Genomic DNA, 19,014 nt, shown 5'->3' with positions numbered 1-19,014 from the left:
GCCAGTTAGCATAGAGCTGCCAGTTAGCATAGAGCTGCCAGTTAGCATAGAGCTGCCAGTTAGCATAGAGCTGCCAGTTAGCATAGAGCTGCCAGTTAGCAAGGAGCTGCCAGTCTGCAAGGAGCCGCCAGAGCTGCCTGTCTGCAGGATGCCGCCAAAGCTGCCTGTCTGCAGGATGCCGCCAAAGCTGCCAGTCTGCAAGGAGCCGCCAGAGCTGCCAGTCTGCAAGGAGCCGCCAGAGCTGCCAGTCTGCAAGGAGCCGCCAGAGCTGCCAGTCAGTATGGAGCAGCCAGGGCCGCCAGTCAGTATGGAGCAGCCAGGGCCGCCAGTCAGCATGGAGCAGCCAGGGCCGCCAGTCAGCATGGAGCAGCCAGGGCCGCCAGTCAGCATGGAGCAGCCAGTCAGCATGGAGCAGCCAGGGCCGCCAGTCAGCATGGAGCAGCCAGAGCTGCCAGTCAGCATGGAGCTGCCAGTCAGCATGGAGCAGCCAGTCAGCATGGAGCAGCCAGTCAGCATGGAGCAGCCAGAGCAGCCAGTCAGCATGGAGCAGCCAGAGCAGCCAGTCAGCATGGAGCAGCCAGAGCTGCCAGTCAGCATGGTGCAGCCAGAGCTGCCAGTCAGCATGGAGCAGCCAGAGCTGTCAGTCAGCATGGAGCAGCCAGTCAGCATGGAGCAGCCAGAGCTACCAGTCAGCATGGAGCAGCCAGAGCTGCCAGTCGACCAGACTCTCCCAGATCTGCCAGTCGACCAGACTCTCCCAGATCTGCCAGTCGACCAGACTCTCCCAGATCTGCCAGTCGACCAGACTCTCCCAGATCTGCCAGTCGACCAGACTCTCCCAGATCTGCCAGTCGACCAGACTCTCCCAGATCTGCCAGTCGACCAGACTCTCCCAGATCTGCCAGTCGACCAGACTCTCCCAGATCTGCCAGTCGACCAGACTCTCCCAGATCTGCCAGTCGACCAGACTCTCCCAGATCTGCCAGTCGACCAGACTCTTCCAGATCTGCCAGTCGACCAGACTCTTCCAGATCTGCCAGTCGACCAGACTCTTCCAGATCTGCCAGTCGACCAGACTCTTCCAGATCTGCCGAAACCGCCAGCCAGGATCTGGTAGATTCATCAACCTGCCTGAGCTTCCTCTCACTCCTGAGCTTCCTCTCACTCCTGAGCTTCCTCTCACTCCTGAGCTTCCCCTCAGTCCCGAGCTGCCTCAGTCCCGAGCTGCCCCTCAGTCCCGATCTGCTCCTCAGTCCAGTGGGGTTCTGGGTGAGGACTACTAGGCCATGGTCGGCGGTGAGGGTGGACTATCCAGGGACGCGAGGAGAAGGGACTAAGACATTGATTGAGTGGGGTCCACGTCCCGCGCCGGAGCCGCCACCATGGACCGACGCCCACCCGGACCCTCCCTATTGTTTTGAGGTGCGTTCGGGAGTCCGCACCTTAGGGGGGGGGGTTCTGTCACACCCTGGTCAAAGTATTTTGTGTTTATCTTTATTTATTTGGTCAGGCCAGGGTGTGGCATGGGTTTTTGTATGTGGTGTGTATGTATGGGGATTGTAGCTAGTGGGGTGTTCTAGCTAAGTCTATGGCTGTCTGAAGTGGTTCTCAATCAGAGGCAGGTGTTTATCGTTGTCTCTGATTGGGAACCATATTTAGGCAGCCATATTCTTTGAGTTTGTCGTGGGTGATTGTCCTTAGTGTCCTTAGTGTCATTGTTCTGTGTTAGGTTACACAAGTATAGGCTGTTTCGGTTTTCGTTAAGTTTATTGTTTTGATAGTGTTTGTGTTTAGTGTGTTACTTCATTAAACATGGATTGCAATAGACACGCCGCATTTTGGTCCGACTCTCCTTCTCATCAAGAAAACCGTTACATATATGCACAAAAAGCTTATTTCACAGAAATGTTGTGCACAAATTTGTTTACATCCCTGTTAGGAGAATTTATCCTTTGCCAAGATACCTAACAGGTGTGGCATATCACAAAGCTGATTAAACAGCATGATTATTACACAGGTGCATCTTGTGCTGGGACAATAAAAAGCCCCTCTAAATTGTGCAGTTTTGTTCCACAACACAATGCCACATAAACAATTGGCATGCTGACTGCAGGAATGTCCATCAGAGCTTTTGCCAGAGAATTGAATGTTGATTTCTCTACCAAAAGCCATCGCCAACATCATTTAAGAGAATTTGTCAGTACGTCCAGCCGGTCTCACAACCGCAGACCATGTGTATGGCGTCGTGTGGGCAAGCAGTTTTCTGATGTCAACGTTGTGAACAGAGTGCCCCTTGGTGGCGGTGGGGGTATGGGCAGGCATGAGCTGTGAACAACATACACAATTGTGTTTAATTGATAGCAATTTGAATTCCCAGAAATACCATAATGAGATCCTGAGGCCCGTTTGTTTAAGGTATCTGTGACCAACAGATGCATATCTGTATTCCCACTCATGTGAAATCAATACATTATTTATTTAACTAGGCAAGTCAGTTAAGAACAAATTCTTATTTACAATGACGGCCTAGGAACAGTGCCTTGCTCAGGGGCAGAATGACAGATTTTTAACTTGTCAGCTCAAGGATTCAATCTAGCAACCTTTGGTTTTATTAGCCCAAAGCTCTAACCACTAGGCTACCTACCGCCGCTAGATTAAGGCCTAATGAATTTATTTCAATTGACTGGTTTCCTCATATGAACTATAACTACACATTGGGCTTATATTGTAGTTCTGTATATATTTATTACATCAATGCTGAGTTCCACATTTTTCAAACTGTTGAAACATGACTGAGGCTGCATCATGTAACAACGATATTCTCCTTCTGTAATGTTGATGTTAGAGCCAGGCGGGGAAAGGAGGCTGGTAATATTACAGGTGGTAGATGGGAAAAGAGCTTGCTATGCGTCGGCTGTTTAGCACTGCTATTCCTCACCTTCTGCCTCATTGTAATTTACAGGTAACTGACAGAACAAAGGAAACACTTGAGTAAATGAGCCCCATCAAAGACAGTATGTTGGCGTTTCCTTTATTTTGGCAGTTACCTGTACGAGGGGTGGTTGAGGCCAACTGTCTTATAGGGAACTTGGCTTTCCCCTCCATATTGTCATGTCAGTAAGGCCATACTCTGGATAGTATAACCCTGGTTCCACAGAGGTGTGAGTCCCTGGTAGCCAAGACAGATAGTCTACTCTGTCCTATACTGTAGTTATGAACTTTATCATATGGGATTAGAGGTATAGAGTTAATGCAAAACTCCTAGAGGACACCTAGAGGGACGATTGGGCAGTCGCAGAAATAGAATTACATTATGGATTTGATTGAGTTTACGCTTATCAAATCCATGACCTTTGGTTAGGCCGTTGTGACAGACAGTCAACTAAGTTCTCACTCTGGGCTGTCTATTGTTCACAAGGTCAAGCGATGATATCACGGCGGAGTCACGATCGGATAACACTGGATAGGCAGGAAATAAGATGCCTGATTCTCATATTATAATATGAGTCGGCCCCTGCAGTGCTCACACACCACATCTCACCCCCTTTGAGTCATTCTGGTCTGTTGTGACTTGACAACAATGCTGACTTGTCCTGCCCATTGCACCGCAATATCACCATCTTAGTAAACATCAACACAGCCAAGTCTTTGTCAAATTTTCAGCAGGCAAATTATGCTGATGTAGCATAATTACAGTATGTCCTTGTGCGGAGACATTTCAGAGAAGGGTTTCAGAGCTACTGTACACCAACGGGCCTATCGTAGCTAGGTGAGAAGCCAGTTAAAGGCTGTTGAGGGTTGTATTGCATTGTGATGCAGGGAGGCATCTCTCTCCAAGAAGAGAGAGTGAAAGAGCAATACTGTGAACCTTCACTCTTCTCCTTTCCCCTTCACCCCCCCCCCCCAACCCCCCCAGGGAAGCAAATAGAGATTCCAGCGATGGCATTGATTTCTGTCTGCCACACGCCATTATTAATGCATGTAACATCCACAGCATCTGCGAAATAATTACAGCGCGCCAGGGCCAGAATCCAGCCACAGTCTAATCCATCATAATTATGAGCAACTCCTCAGCAGATGTCTCAAGGAAGAGCCGGCCGCGGCTCAAAAAGGAACGGACTTTTCTGTAAAATATCACTGAAAGAGAGTTTCGGTGGTTAGTTTGACGCGGTGGGCTTCTAATGTTTGTCGACAGCGCCATTAAGCTGGGAGAGGGTTGTCATCCCGCCGTTGAGGTTTATGCTGTATCGCATTAGTGGAAACGAAGACTGTTCTCAGGACAGGTCTGCTGCTTTTGACTAGCAGAAGTGACTTTTCATAGCAAGTTAGGAGAATTAACGTGGCAGGTTAGGGGTATTAAGTTAAGTTTAGGAAAAGGGTTAGGGCAACCGAGACTGTTGTCAGGGCAGGTCTGCTGCTATTGACTAGAGCCTTGTCATCCTGCCGCTGAGATTTATGGGACGTGGAAGACGAGGGGGTGGTCGTGCATGGTGTGGTGGACACAGGGCTGTATCTCAATAGTCTATGATGGCTTCCTTTTGTCTTTCTTTACGCTTCTCCTTTCCCTTCATCATTGATGATTGGAGGCGCGGACTTCCTCAGATCTCTGTTCTCTTAGGGACCACACACACAGCACGGAATGATGATCTGCTGTTTGTCTGCAGTTTGTTCGGCGCGGTGTGCTTCAGGGACCGCTGGTGTACGTCTGACTGCTGACATTTTGTCCTGTTCTACATGTAGAATCAGTTTGCAAATTACTGCTGGCAATATATTCAGAGGTGCTAAGTACTCTTGGCTGGCAAACGCTACCGGTATGTCCGTGACTTTTAAAGCTCTCAAAACTCATGTCAGCAAAAATGTGTGTTCGAGGGCCACTAAATCATGTCCTTTCGTGCATGGAGCTCAGTGCAGGGGCCTCTAGAACGAAACCGCCACGGTCCGATAAGAAAAACATGGTCCCCAACCTTTGAAAAACATAATTGGATCCAGCTTTAGATTCCCATGAAAACTCTCTCCCTCCCTTAAAAAGCGTTCAGATCTATATGAAGCCGAAGACTGATGTAGAAGAAAAGGAGATGTAATAATAAATAGCAGTGGCTGCGTGGTATGTTTCATTTGGCACAGTGTGTATGTGTGTGTTTGTGCACGTGCACACCAAGTCAGTGGGGTTGATGATCTGGAGGCCATTACAGTTGCTTATAATCATGCAAGAGAAGCTGTCATATCTCTCTCTCTCCCTCTCTTCTCCCCCCCCCCCCCCCCCCCCCCTCCCCCAAGCCTGAACTCCATTAGGGCAAGAGAAGACTAAAAACAACAGTGAGAAAAAGTTGTGTGTGCATACTGTATGTCTGTGTATCAAAAATCTACTAATGCACATATTGATGTATGGAGAGCTATCTATTTATCTGTCTAAAATAAGGGTTGACTGATAGTAGATACGATGTGCTGGCTACAGCTCAGTACAGACTAGGTTGAGGTCGAGAGGAGAAAGGGATATGAGTGTATGTAGAAAAAGCTCATATGTAACTGATTCAGCTCCACATGTGCTATATTCCGTGTGTCTGGCAGGAAAGGGAGTGCATGGGGTACAGTTCAGTTTGTATAAGTTTCTGAGAGGGAAGAATTTAAATGGGGCACCTGCTGGGGCAAACTGACAGGAAAAACGTAATTCATCATACCCAAAGTCTAGATGGAAAGTTTTTTTGACTTCTATGCCAGGGGTCATAAGGTTCACACTGTAGTGTGCTTCCAGCACTCCCAATTTTTTACCCTTTAGTGAGAAAAAATATGTTTTATTATCACATACACAGGATAGGTGCAGTGAAATGTTGTTTTGCAGAGTCAGCTGTAGTAGTATGACGCCCCTACAGCAAATTAGGGTTAAGTACCTTGCTCAAGGGCACATTGACAGGTTTTTCACCATGTCGGCTCAGGTATTCATTCAACTGGCCTAACCTGCTGCCCTCTACTCCTACAGTTTCTGTTAGTCACAATACAAAGACATTTCTTTACAGAAAAAGTTACTCGTCCACTAACTAGAGGCGATCAGATCAAGCCATTATGGCTCATGTTTGCCCCCTCCAGCTATGCAGTTGCAATGTCTGTTGAGTTTATTTTATTTTTACAGGGACAGTGCACATTAATCAACGTTTCAGTAAAAGTGCCGGTTTTAGCCAGCCGGCTAATTTTCAACCGCAGTCCCTGGGCAGGTTATTAAAAACAATTACAATATAGACAATCATTGAGCAGTGAGCACATGCAGAGCAACATAGGACAAGCAAGACGTAGCATACAGACAGAGCAACATAGAACAAAAAGCAGCAAGACAAAATTCATAAAAGCAACAAAGTGTTTCCACACCTCACAAGCTACAGACAACAGACAACATGGAAAGCGGCCATACACAGCTAGGGATGTTGGGAAACAACAATAAACTCAGACTGGTGAAACTCAGGGCAGGCTAGCTGGCTGGGCATTAACAATGTCCCTCACTGAGACTGTGTGTCATCCCTCCAGGACATTACCACCTCAGCACCAGACCCCCGGTGTTAGAGTGATAAATTACACACTAACGAGCCAGCCTGCAAGGACAAAACAGGGTGCTGCTCTCCCTGTCACTCTCCCTGTCACAACAGAGGTGACAGACCAACTGGAGGAGGAGGGAGAGGTAGGGCAATGGGAATTATCAGGTTAACATCCAATCCACTCTGGTCGTGTCTCTCATGACATGCCCCCAAGTTCTGATGTTGAATTTGTCTCACGTGACGTGAAAATGCCCCGAGCTGAGCTCCGAGTTTGAGTATAAAGTTGTTGTTGTGAGTAAGATGTCCATTGTCTACTCTAAGACTGAGTATGTCTCAGGATCAGGTCGACAATGAAAATAAAATGACAACGGAGAGTGGTGGAACGTTCTATACGTTATAGCTATTCGTGAAACAGTCCCTTTTGCGAGTTACAATTATTTAATTTCCAAAACCGTTTCTAGTAAACTATCAATAAACAATCAATAGCTGTCAAGACTTGAGTAAGTAAGTATGCCTTGGACAAGTAAGCTTTGTCTGAGCCTGAATGGCCCATAGTCGTGACTAAACAGGAATATAAGCAGAATATGACACGCATCGATATCCTGAATGAAACAATATGCCAGGGTTCCTCAACTGGCGGTCTGTGGGCTGAATCTGGCCCGCGGGTGATTTTATTTGGTCCCACAATTTTTCTGAGCAAATTTATTTAATTATTTTTGATGGACATAAAAGACTGTAAAAATACCAGCAAATCATCTCCACGTTATTTTAATTTTGGAAATCTGTTCCAAAGTATTCTCATTCATAATAGAGAGACACGTGATTGTATACAAATGTAAGCAAAGCTTGAAATTATTATGTTTTAGTCAAATATTATATCTGTTTGGGTTTCTTGCGGTCAATTAGCAGTCTACGAATTATTTGCAATTATGTTCTGGCTCCCTGACCATCCGCTCAGGATAAACCGTCCCACGGCTGTATGTAGTTGACGATCCCTGGTATTGACCATCTATTCTAGAGTGCATGTCCTTAGTTATGATGCTGGAAACACATGGTGAAGAGCAGCCATTAATAAAGCTGATCTGACTAATTTAGTTCCACTCAGACTGAGGAGCTATTGGGACCCTTAAAGATGACGAGTCTTCCAGCAAGCTGCTGATGTGTGTGTGCATGTGTGTGTGCATGTGTGTGTGCATGTGTGTGTGCATGTGTGTGTGCATGTGTGTGTGCATGCGTATTGCTGAGCTAATCCCTTTCAGACACCGCTGGATGTACCGTGCTACGGGCGTCCCCTCTCACCCTCCGCCATCATAATCAGAAGTGACAACGTCCCTTTGTCCAGCATGGGGGAACCCTCTTTGTTAGATAGCTTCACATATGGGCTCCAAAATACTTCAACATACCCAGACTGAGAATTAATGAATGCCTAATAGGTATTGTCTTTTCATGAACCCAAAAGGCAAGAATTAGACAAAAAATATGGTCCACTTGGCGAAAAAAAGTCCCATGTGACTTTGTTTTGTTTAGTCTCCCTCTATGGAGTTAGTGTGTAAATCAGTAACTAAGTCAGAGGTAAAGCACTATCAGCGATCTGCTCCCAGCCCATGGCGCCCAGCCTCCCACTGGGGAAGTCAGTGTGCGGCTTCGCTCCAGATCCTCGGGGACTCCGCTCCAAAGTTTAGTGTTTGCCGAGCAGAGCTGAGCTGCTTGTCACAGTTGGATACACCCACAACGACACAAAAAAAACTCTCTCTCTGAGAACACAGATAACAAAGCCAAAGATCCCAGCTGAGTGCTGTACAAGCGCATCCACTGAGAAAAATGTCCAATGTTGACTGTGCCGGGTTCCAAAACAATAGGGACAGATTGGCTGCATTCTATGTACTGCTAATTAAAAGGAATGATTCACAGTCTTCCTATTTTAGCTCAGGAGTCTTCTGCATAATTTGAGAAACCAGTGTCAACAACAAACATATATTTCTATTGGAATCCATTGTGTTACAGAGCTTTACTGAAGATGCCTGATAGAACTTCACATTACTGATGCGTTTGATCTATTTCAAATTTCCCTCTCCAGTTCCTAATGCCCACCAGGGAAAAGCTAGGTTTGTTATTCATTAAATGACTCCCTTTCTTTAAAGGTAGACTCAGCAATATGATGTTGATGCAGAAAGCAAACAGCATAGTGGGTCAATTATGTATTATTTATTTATTTATTTATTAATGACTGCTCTTCACCATGGTAGACTCAGCAATATGATGTTGATGCAGAAAGCAAACAGCATAGTGGGTCAATTTCCGCAACATCTAAGAGCGTTAAAGCGCGAGGCTCAACTTCTCCACTGTTTTGGTGTGGCTACCACACAGTAACAGCCTGAAGCGAACCCGTGCACCGTGCACCACAGACACTGTGTGTGACTGTGGGAGAACTAAGCGTTGCATCTCGCTCATCTCAATATCTGCGGTGCCACTCGTGGCAACATCATTCGCTGAGTCTACCTTTAAAATGGAATTCAAATTGAGCTAGGTGCCTTTGTCCCTCCAATGGTGTGTGCATTTTGTTTTAATATTGTTGATTGTGTGCTGGGTTTTCTAGCGTATGCTAGCGTACCTGTAGACTTCCAGTTATTGCGCTAACGCCAGTTAGTATTGGCTCGCAAAACTACCAGAATCTTGCCAGCATTGCCAGATTGTTGCAGTATCCCTTTATGCCTGAGGGTAAGGGGTTTGATACTGACAACAGTTGGTTATTGCTGTTAGACAATGTAGACAGTGTGCGCACCAGTATCACTTCAGGACACTGGCAAAGGGACGAGCATGCAACTGTAATGAACAAGACATTTTAAGCACTAAATGTAAGGATTGTGTGACTTATTCCGACAGGAGAAGATTACAGATGTTGTACTAGTTATGTAGGAACAATACTGTACTACTGTACTAGGCTACTGTACTAGGCTACTGTACTAGGCTACTGTACTAGGCCTACTGACTGTTTGTTTTGTCATGGTCAACACATGACTTAATGCGGCGTTCAGCAGTTGAAACAATTACAAAGTGTCCTCCCCGCTCCTGTTTCGGTAAAAAGCTGAAGGATGGGACTGGAGAAATGTAACCACTCTCAAATTTGTAGACAGAGGACTGACCGTCCAAAATGATAGTCTTAACAATATTATAGGGCTATATAGTGTTTGTTTGCGTTTATTTAGTTAACAAACATTGGAGTAAAAAAAGCTTATATTTTGGGTTCTGACAGGGTAAATAGTGGAACTAAATTTGAGGCATTTCTAAGTCAAATTCTGTAAGAATCGATGGGTACATATAATGAATTTATATATCCAAACATGTAGCAACTGCAGTTTCCCCCTTTAACATAAGTTGTTGGTTTCCCTTAGTAGCCTATTCAATGAAATGAGTGATTCATTTTGGAATTTAACTGACACAAAAACTCTCCAAAATACGCTTGGCAGACATTTATCTCGACCCTAATGCTCTTTCGTTATGTCATAATCTCAACATTTCCCTCCAAGAAATAATCCATGTCTCTTTCAACGAGAGTTAAGTGCAGCAAAGTGCATTGCAGTGGACCCACACTGTGTTTTTGTAGTTTCAGAGAGAGAGGGAGCAGCAGCAATAGGAGAGGTGCGTTAGTAGACAGGGCCTATTGGCAGTCGACTTGGCAGCCGTACGTGACATTCACGGATAATGACAGCCGCTAGAAGGACCATGTCTCAGTTGGTCTCAGGTTCAGACTTGGGCAATAGTGGGGGTCAGAGATGGACTCAACATACAGACTCAACATGTAGGGCAATTCTGACAAATGCCAGAGGGGCTGGTCCATCGTTAGCCCAGTGGGCCTGTCTAAAGTCGGGTTTTAGCCCGGAAATATCATTATTTCTTCACTAATAATGTGGGCCTTGAGGAAGAATGGGCCGGTGTGTAATACACTGGTGGGGTATAAGGACTGTATATATAGTGTCTCAGAGTACTGATCCAGGAACAGTTTAGCCTTTTAGATCATCATTTATATTATTATATGGACAGAGGCGACCTGATCCTAGATTAGCACTCCTTCTCTGAAAGGCATTGTGAATACAGGCCCAGAGCTGGAGATATTCAAGAAGGACTCGTAAATCAGATGCACACCCCGGCCGTCAAGCACCTTTTTCTTTGTCCCAGAATGGTCCCGAAAATAAGCCATTATCTCAAGTGTATGTTTCCCCTCTGTCGCCAATAGCTGCTTAACTATGTTCCTGTCTGTCGATACGAATGGGGAGCACGCTTCCATAGAGGCTGGACATTTTGGGGAAACGTTTGAGTCACTGCCAACCTTGTTAAACTGGATTACAAATCCAGCACTTCCAAAGTAACTTTTCTTAGTTTTTTATTGTCTTGTGTTTTTATTATTTCCACTTGGATTTCCTCGTTTAAATGTGCCAAACACCTACGTAGTGAAATGTAATGCCAGGCCATGTGATTAAGAACACATTGGGGTGACTGCCCAGTCTGCCCAGTTTTTGATTTTCTGTTGTCACGTTTTCCTTCAGTCAATGTGGTGATTGAGGTTTCAGATACCTTTGTTGTACAGTATCAGTCGAGGTGGACATTTAAAAAGACTAGAGAATTAACACATGCCATTTTGGACCATAGATGTTGTACTTGTAACCCAGATGTTTCAAGCGTTCAAGTCTCTGCAGGCATGGTCTCTCTCTCTCTCTCTCTCTCTCTCTCTCTCTCTCTCTCTCTCTCTCTCTCTCTCTCTCTCTCTCTTTCTTTCTTTCTTTCTTTCTTTCTCTCTTTCTTTCTCTCGGTCTCGTTCCCTCTTTCTTCCGTTCTTCACCCTAATGCTTTATAATTACTGTGTTTGTGTGTGTGTGTGTGTGTGTGTGTGGGGGGGGGGGGGGGATCACAAGGTAGACCACTGACCAGCCCAGGGCACTTTTGAAACAGCCGGCCAACAACTCAGTCACAACAGGACCTTTGTTAACTCATTAGTATAGTACTCCAGTACTACAGCCTGTCTGGTTCAAACTACACCGGACCGTATGTTTATCAAGCACTTTAGCTGGTTCACATATTTACATGTTTATGTGAACAACATGGTCTCTATGCACCATTACCACAATGGGGTCCAATTAGAAGTTGTCTCAATATTTAGAGTGGGACTGACCTCTCACCTCATACTGAACCAAGCAACACACACACACACACACAAATGCATGCACACACACTTTTCACAAATTACTGTACATCTGACAGTCTAACGTTGAAATGTAGTCTTTGTCTAATGCAAATGTTTCATCTTTTCACAAAGAGATGTTCTGTTACTTCACCAGTACACCCCTGTGAATAACAGACTGGCTCTACTGTATCTGTCTTCCCTCTGGTCTAGCCAGGCAGCGCTGGGCTGGTTTCAAGCTGCACACTAGCTGTAGGACTTGAGTGACACCAAATCATTGGCTTCCCGTCCGAGCTGTAATTGGGTCAGATGACTGGCGTGCTACAGCGGTTTAAATCCCTGACATAAATATAGACTGGAAGACTCGCTTGCTATGCAGAGCTCCCCACACGACCCCCCCTCCCTTTTTCGCTACATTACTCCAGAGTCCAACTAGCTCTTCCTCATGCAAACAACCAAGTGAGTAATCAAGAGTCCTCGTATGTTGATTACTTTACGTTACGTTGCTGTAATGTAACGTAACAACTTACAATAAATTGATTGTATTGTAAAGTACCACTTTACAATAAGTTGCTGTAATGCAAAGTAACACTTTACAATAAGCTCTTATAGCTAAGTAGTAACACTGCAGTTACTACAGTAACAGCATAGTTATTTGTTGGTGTTACGAGTACTACAAGTATTACAGCAGCGTAATGCCAAGTGTACTGAGTTGATTCGGTCCATGGGGTAGTGCCTCAATGGTAATCCGCTCTGGATCCCTGGAACCTAAACACTGTAATACGGTGTTGGTAATAAGAGAACTCGTGTTTCATTGTACGACAAAGCCCAACTATGCCTTTAAACAAATAAAAAAATGACAAGTAAGCATTTCATTGTATCCTGACGAATAAACATTAAGTGGATTTTGTTTTGGATCAGCACTCTGAGACACTTTATAAAATACAGGACCTGGACGATTAATGGAAAAATGTGCTACCGTCTTTGCAAATTTTATTCTGACATTTAAGTTGCAAAATAATACCAGGCTCTGAAGTACTAGATTCTTTGTCGTGAAATATGAACTATTTCATTTTTTACTGGGACTCTTTTACGGCCTCCTGGAATCCACACATTATATTGACTCCTGTGGCAATAATACTGAACGAATGAACACATTTTAAGTGCAATACTAGTGCAATAGTATGCAAAAGTCAGGAATACAAAATACAAGTGAACACAAATACTATGTAATATAGGACGTAATAGAAGACGTTATATATTGAGAAATAAAATAATATACTATGTCAAGTAACAGTATACAGAGCCTTGAGAAGGTATTCACACATCTGGACTTTTTCCACATTTAGTTGTTACATCCTGATTTTAAAATGGATTCAATTGAGATGTATTTATTTTTTGTCACTGGCCTACACACGTTACCCCAAAATGTCAGTGGAATGATGCTTTTTGACATTTTTACAAATGAATAAAAAATGAAAAGATGAGTCTTGAGTCAAGTATTCAACCCCTTTGTTATGGCCAGCCTAAATACAGTGTCTTCAGAAGGTATTCAACCCCGTTGTTATGGCCAGCCTAAATAGAGTGTCTTCAGAAGGTATTCAACCCCTTTGTTATGGCAAGCCTAAATACAGTCTTCAGAAGGTATTCAACCCCTTTGTTATGGCCAGCCTAAATAGAGTGTCTTCAGAAGGTATTCAACCCCTTTGTTATGGCCAGCCTAAATACAGTGTCTTCAGAAGGTATTCAACCCCTTTGTTATGGCCAGCCTAAATAGAGTGCCTTCAGAAGGTATTCAGTGCCTTCAGAAGGTATTCAACCCCTTTGTTATGGCAAGCCTAAATACAGTGTCTTCAGAAGGTATTCAACCCCTTTGTTATGGCAAGCCTAAATACAGTGTCTTCAGAAGGTATTCACAAAAATGTATTGTTACAGCCTGAATAAAAATTTAATTGAATTGAGATGTTGTGTCATTAATCTAGACACAATACCCCATGAGGTCAAAGTGGAATTCTGTTTGTAGGGAATTTGAGAAATGTATAATAAAACATGACTGAAATGTTTTGAGTCAATAACTATTCAACTCATTTGTTATGGCAAGCCTAAATACATTCAGGAGTAAAAACGTGCTTAACAAATCACATAATAAGTTGCATGGACTCATTCCATGTTCAATAATAGTGGTTAACATGATTTTTGAATGACTACCCCATCTTTTTTTCTTTTTTTTCACCTTTATTTAACCAGGTAGGCGAGTTGAGAACAAGTTCTCATTTGCAACTGCGACCTGGCCTAGATAAAGCATAGCAATTCGACACATACAACAACACAGAGTTACACATGGAATAAACAAAACATGCAGTCAATAATACAGTAGAAAAAATAAAACAAAAAATCTACAAACAGTGAGTGCAAATGAGGTAAGATAAGGGAGTTAAGGCAATAAATAGGCCATGATGGCGAAGTAATTACAATATGGCAATTAAACACTGGAATGGTAGATGTGCAGAAGATGAATGTGCAAGTAGAGATACTGGGGTGCAAAGGAGCAAGATAAATAAATAAATAAATACAGTATGGGGATAAGGTAGATAGATGGGCTGTTTACAGATGGGCTATGTACAGGTGCAGTGATCTGTGAGCTGCTCTGACAGCTGGAGCTTAAAGCTAGTGAGGCAGATATGAGTCTCCAGCTTCAGTGATTTTTGCAGTTCGTTCTAGTCATTGGCAGCAGAGAACTGGAAGGAAAGGCGACCAAAGGAGGAATTGGCTTTGGGGGTGACCAGTGAGATATACCCGCGAGCTGAGATAAGGTGGGGCTTTACCTAACAGAGACTTGTAGATGACCTGTAGCCAGTGGTTGGCGACGAGTATGAAGCGAGGGCCAGCCAACGAGAGCGTACAGGTCGCAGTGGTGGGTAGTATATGGGGCTTTGGTGACAAAACGAATGGCACTGTGATAGACTGCATCCAATTTGCTGAGTAGATTGTTGGAGGTTATTTTATAGATGACATCGACGAAGTCGAGGATTGGTAGGATGGTCAATTTTACAAGGGTATGTTTGGAAGCATGAGTGAAGGATGCTTTGTTGCGATATAGGAAGCCAATTCTAGATTTAATTTTGGATTGGAGATTTATTTTATTTATTTATTTTACCTTTATTTAACCAGGTAGGCAAGTTGAGAACAAGTTCTCATTTACAATTGCGACCTGGCCAAGATAAAGCAAAGCAGTTCGACAGATACAACAACACAGAGTTACACATGGAGTAAAACAAACATACAGTCAATAATAAAGTATAAACAAGTCCATATACAATGTGAGCAAATGAGGTGAGAAGGGAGGTAAAGGCAAAAAAGGCCTTGGTGGCAAGGTAAATACAATATAGCAAGTAAAACACTGGAATGGTAGTTTTGCAATGGAAGAATGTGCAAAGTAGAAATAAAAATAATGGGGTGCAAAGGAGCAAAATAAATAAATAAATAAAATACAGTTGGGAAAGAGGTAGTTGATAGGGCTAAATTATAGGTGGGCTATGTACAGGTGCAGTAATCTGTGAGCTGCTCTGACAGTTGGTGCTTAAAGCTAGTGAGGGAGATAAGTGTTTCCAGTTTCAGAGATTTTTGTAGTTCGTTCCAGTCATTGGCAGCAGAGAACTGGAAAGAGAGGCGGCCAAAGAAAGAATTGGTTTTGGGGGTGACTAGAGAGATATACCTGCTGGAGCGTGTGCTACAGGTGGGAGATGCTATGGTGACCAGCGAGCTGAGATAAGGGGGGACTTTACCTAGCAGGGTCTTGTAGATGACATGGAGCCAGTGGGTTTGGCGACGAGTATGAAGCGAGGGCCAGCCAACAAGAGCGTACAGGTCGCAATGGTGGGTAGTATATGGGGCTTTGGTGACAAAACGGATTGCACTGTGATAGACTGCATCCAATTTGTTGAGTAGGGTATTGGAGGCTATTTTGTAAATTACATCGCCAAAGTCGAGGATTGGTAGGATGGTCAGTTTTACAAGGGTATGTTTGGCAGCATGAGTGAAGGATGCTTTGTTGCGAAATAGGAAGCCAATTCTAGATTTAACTTTGGATTGAAGATGTTTGATATGGGTCTGGAAGGAGAGTTTACAGTCTAACCAGACACCTAAGTATTTGTAGTTGTCCACGTATTCTAAGTCAGAGCCGTCCAGAGTAGTGATGTTGGACAGGCGGGTAGGTGCAGGTAGCGATCGGTTGAAGAGCATGCATTTAGTTTTACTTGTATTTAGGAGCAATTGGAGGCCACGGAAGGAGAGTTGTATGGCATTGAAGCTTGCCTGGAGGGTTGTTAACACAGTGTCCAAAGAAGGGCCGGAAGTATACAGAATGGTGTCGTCTGCGTAGAGGTGGATCAGAGACTCACCAGCAGCAAGAGCGACCTCATTGATGTATACAGAGAAGAGAGTCGGTCCAAGAATTGAACCCTGTGGCACCCCCATAGAGACTGCCAGAGGTCCGGACAACAGACCCTCCGATTTGACACACTGAACTCTATCAGAGAAGTAGTTGGTGAACCAGGCGAGGCAATCATTTGAGAAACCAAGGCTGTTGAGTCTGCCGATGAGGATGTGGTGATTGACAGAGTCGAAAGCCTTGGCCAGATCAATGAATACGGCTGCACAGTAATGTTTCTTATCGATGGCGGTTAAGATATCGTTTAGGACCTTGAGCGTGGCTGAGGTGCACCCATGACCAGCTCTGAAACCAGATTGCATAGCAGAGAAGGTATGGTGAGATTCAAAATGGTTGGTAATCTGTTTGTTGACTTGGCTTTCGAAGACCTTAGAAAGGCATGGTAGGATGGATATAGGTCTGTAGCAGTTTGGGTCAAGAGTGTCCCCCCCTTTGAAGAGGGGGATGACCGCAGCTGCTTTCCAATCTTTGGGAATCTCAGACGACACGAAAGAGAGGTTGAACAGGCTAGTAATAGGGGTGGCAACAATTTCGGCAGATAATTTTAGAAAGAAAGGGTCCAGATTGTCTAGCCCGGCTGATTTGTAGGGGTCCAGATTTTGCAGCTCTTTCAGAACATCAGCTGAATGGATTTGGGAGAAGGAGAAATGGGGAAGGCTTGGGCGAGTTGCTGTTGGGGGTGCAGTGCTGTTGACAGGGGTAGGAGTAGCCAGGTGGAAAGCATGGCCAGCAGTAGAAAAATGCTTATTGAAATGTTCAATTATGGTGGATTTATCAGTGGTGACAGTGTTTCCTATCTTCAGTGCAGTGGGCAGCTGGGAGGAGGTGTTCTTATTCTTAATGTGAGTCTGGAATTAGAGTTTACAGACTAACCAGACACCTAGGTATTTGTAGTTGTCCACGTATTCTAAGTCAGAGCCATCCAGAGTAGTGATGCTGGATGGGCGGGCAGGTGCGGGCAGTGATCGATTGAATAGCATGCATTTAGTTTTACTTGCATTTAAGAGCAGTTGGAGGCCACGGAAGGAGAGTTGTATGGCATTGAAGCTTGTCTGGAGGTTAGTTAACACAGTGTCCAAAGAGGGGCCAGAAGTATACAGAATGGTGTCGTCTGCGTAGAGGTGGATCAGAGAATCACCAGCAGCAAGAGCGACATCATTGATGTATACAGAGAAGAGAGTCAGACCGACAATTGAACCCTGTAGTACCCCCATAGAGACGGCCAGAGGTCTGGACAACAGGCCCTCCGATTTGACACACTTAACTCTATCAGAGAAGTAGTTGGTAAACAAGGCTAGTAATAGGGGACTGCAACAATTTCTGCAGATAATTTTAGAAAGAGAGGGTCCAGATTGTCTAGCCCGGCTGATTTGTAGGGATCCAGATTTTGCAGCTCTTTCAGAACATCAGCTATCTGGATTTGGGTGAAGGAGAAATGGTGGGGGCTTGGGCGGGTTGCTGTGGAGGGTGCCGGGCAGTTGACCGGGGTAGGGGTAGCCAGGTGGAAAGCATGGCCAGCCGTAGAGAAATGCTTATTGAAATTCTCAATTATAGTGGATTTATCAGTGGTAACAGTGTTTCCTAGCCTCAGAGCAGTGGGCAGCTGGGAGGAGGTGCTCTTATTCTCCATGGACGTTGCAGTGTCCCATAACTTTTTTGAGTTTGTACTACAATATGCACATTTCTGTTTGCCTTAGCTTTCCTATCTGCCTGTGTATATTTGTTTCTAACTTCTCTGTATCCCACACATGCAGTTATCAGTAAGGTTACTCAATTGAGTAGTGAATTTAAAGAACAGATTCAACTACAAAGGGCAGGGAGGTTTTTCAATGCCTCTTTGAGCATGGTGAAGTTATTAATTACACTTTGGATGATGTATCAATACACTCAGTCACTACAAAGACACAGGTGTATTTCCTAACTCAGTTGCCGGAGAGCAAGGAAACTGCTCAGGGATTTCACCATGAGGCCAATGGTCATTGATCATCGTTTCAGAGTTTACTGGTTGTGATATCAGAACTGAGGATGGACCAACAAAACTGTGGTTACTCCACAATACTAACCTAAATGACAGATTGGAAAGAAGGAAATATTCCAAAACATGCATTCTAAATGCAACTAGGCACTAAAGTAATATTGTAAAATGTTTGGCAAAGAAATGTACTTTTTGTCCCAAATACAAAGTGTTATGTTTGGGGCAAACCCAACACGTCACTGAGTACCACTCTTCATAGTTTCAATCATGGTGGTGGCTGCATCATGTTATGGGTGTGCTTGTCATCAGCAAGGACTATGGAGTTTTTTAGGATAAAAATAAACAGAATACAGCTATAAGCACAGTCAAAATCCAAGAGGAAAACCTGGTTCAGTCTGCTTTCCAACAGACACTGGGAGACAAAAATACCTTTCAGCAGGACAATAACCTAAAACACAAATCTAAACTGGAGTTGCTTACCAAGGCTACATTGAATGTTCCTGAGTGGCCTAGTTACAGTTTGACTTAAACTGGCTTAAAAATCTATGGCAAGGCTTGAAAATGGCTGACTAGCCATGATCAGCAATCAACTTGACAGAGCTTGAAGAATTTTCAAAAGAATAATGGGCAAATATTGTACAATCCAGGTGTGCAAAGCTCTTAAACTTACCCAAAAAGACTCACAGCTGTAATCGCTGCCTAGAGTGCTTCTACAAAGTATTGACTCGGGGTGTGAATACTTATGTAAATTAGATACTTCTGTATTTCATTCTCAAAAAACATGTTTTCACTTTGTCATTATTGGGTATTGTGTGTAGATGACTGAAAAAAGAAAAGAAAAATGTAATTCAATTTGAATTCCGTCTGTAACATCAAAATGTGAAATAAG

At 44.1% G+C, this 19,014-nt stretch overlaps 1 protein-coding gene across 1 annotated transcript in view; it reads right to left on the bottom strand.

Annotated features, from left to right (window-relative positions):
• The window catches only part of tet2 (tet methylcytosine dioxygenase 2), a 68,979-nt gene that overhangs the window by 28,038 nt on the left and 21,927 nt on the right, over window positions 1–19,014 (bottom strand). The gene's annotated exons all lie outside the window — the stretch shown is intronic.

This window comes from Oncorhynchus mykiss, chromosome 19 (assembly GCF_057628025.1).
Source record: "Oncorhynchus mykiss isolate SJ-2025 chromosome 19, ASM5762802v1, whole genome shotgun sequence".
Lineage (NCBI taxonomy): Eukaryota > Metazoa > Chordata > Actinopteri > Salmoniformes > Salmonidae > Oncorhynchus > Oncorhynchus mykiss.
Note: the sequence above shows the minus strand (reverse complement) of the source record. Positions and strands in the feature narration are given on the sequence as shown.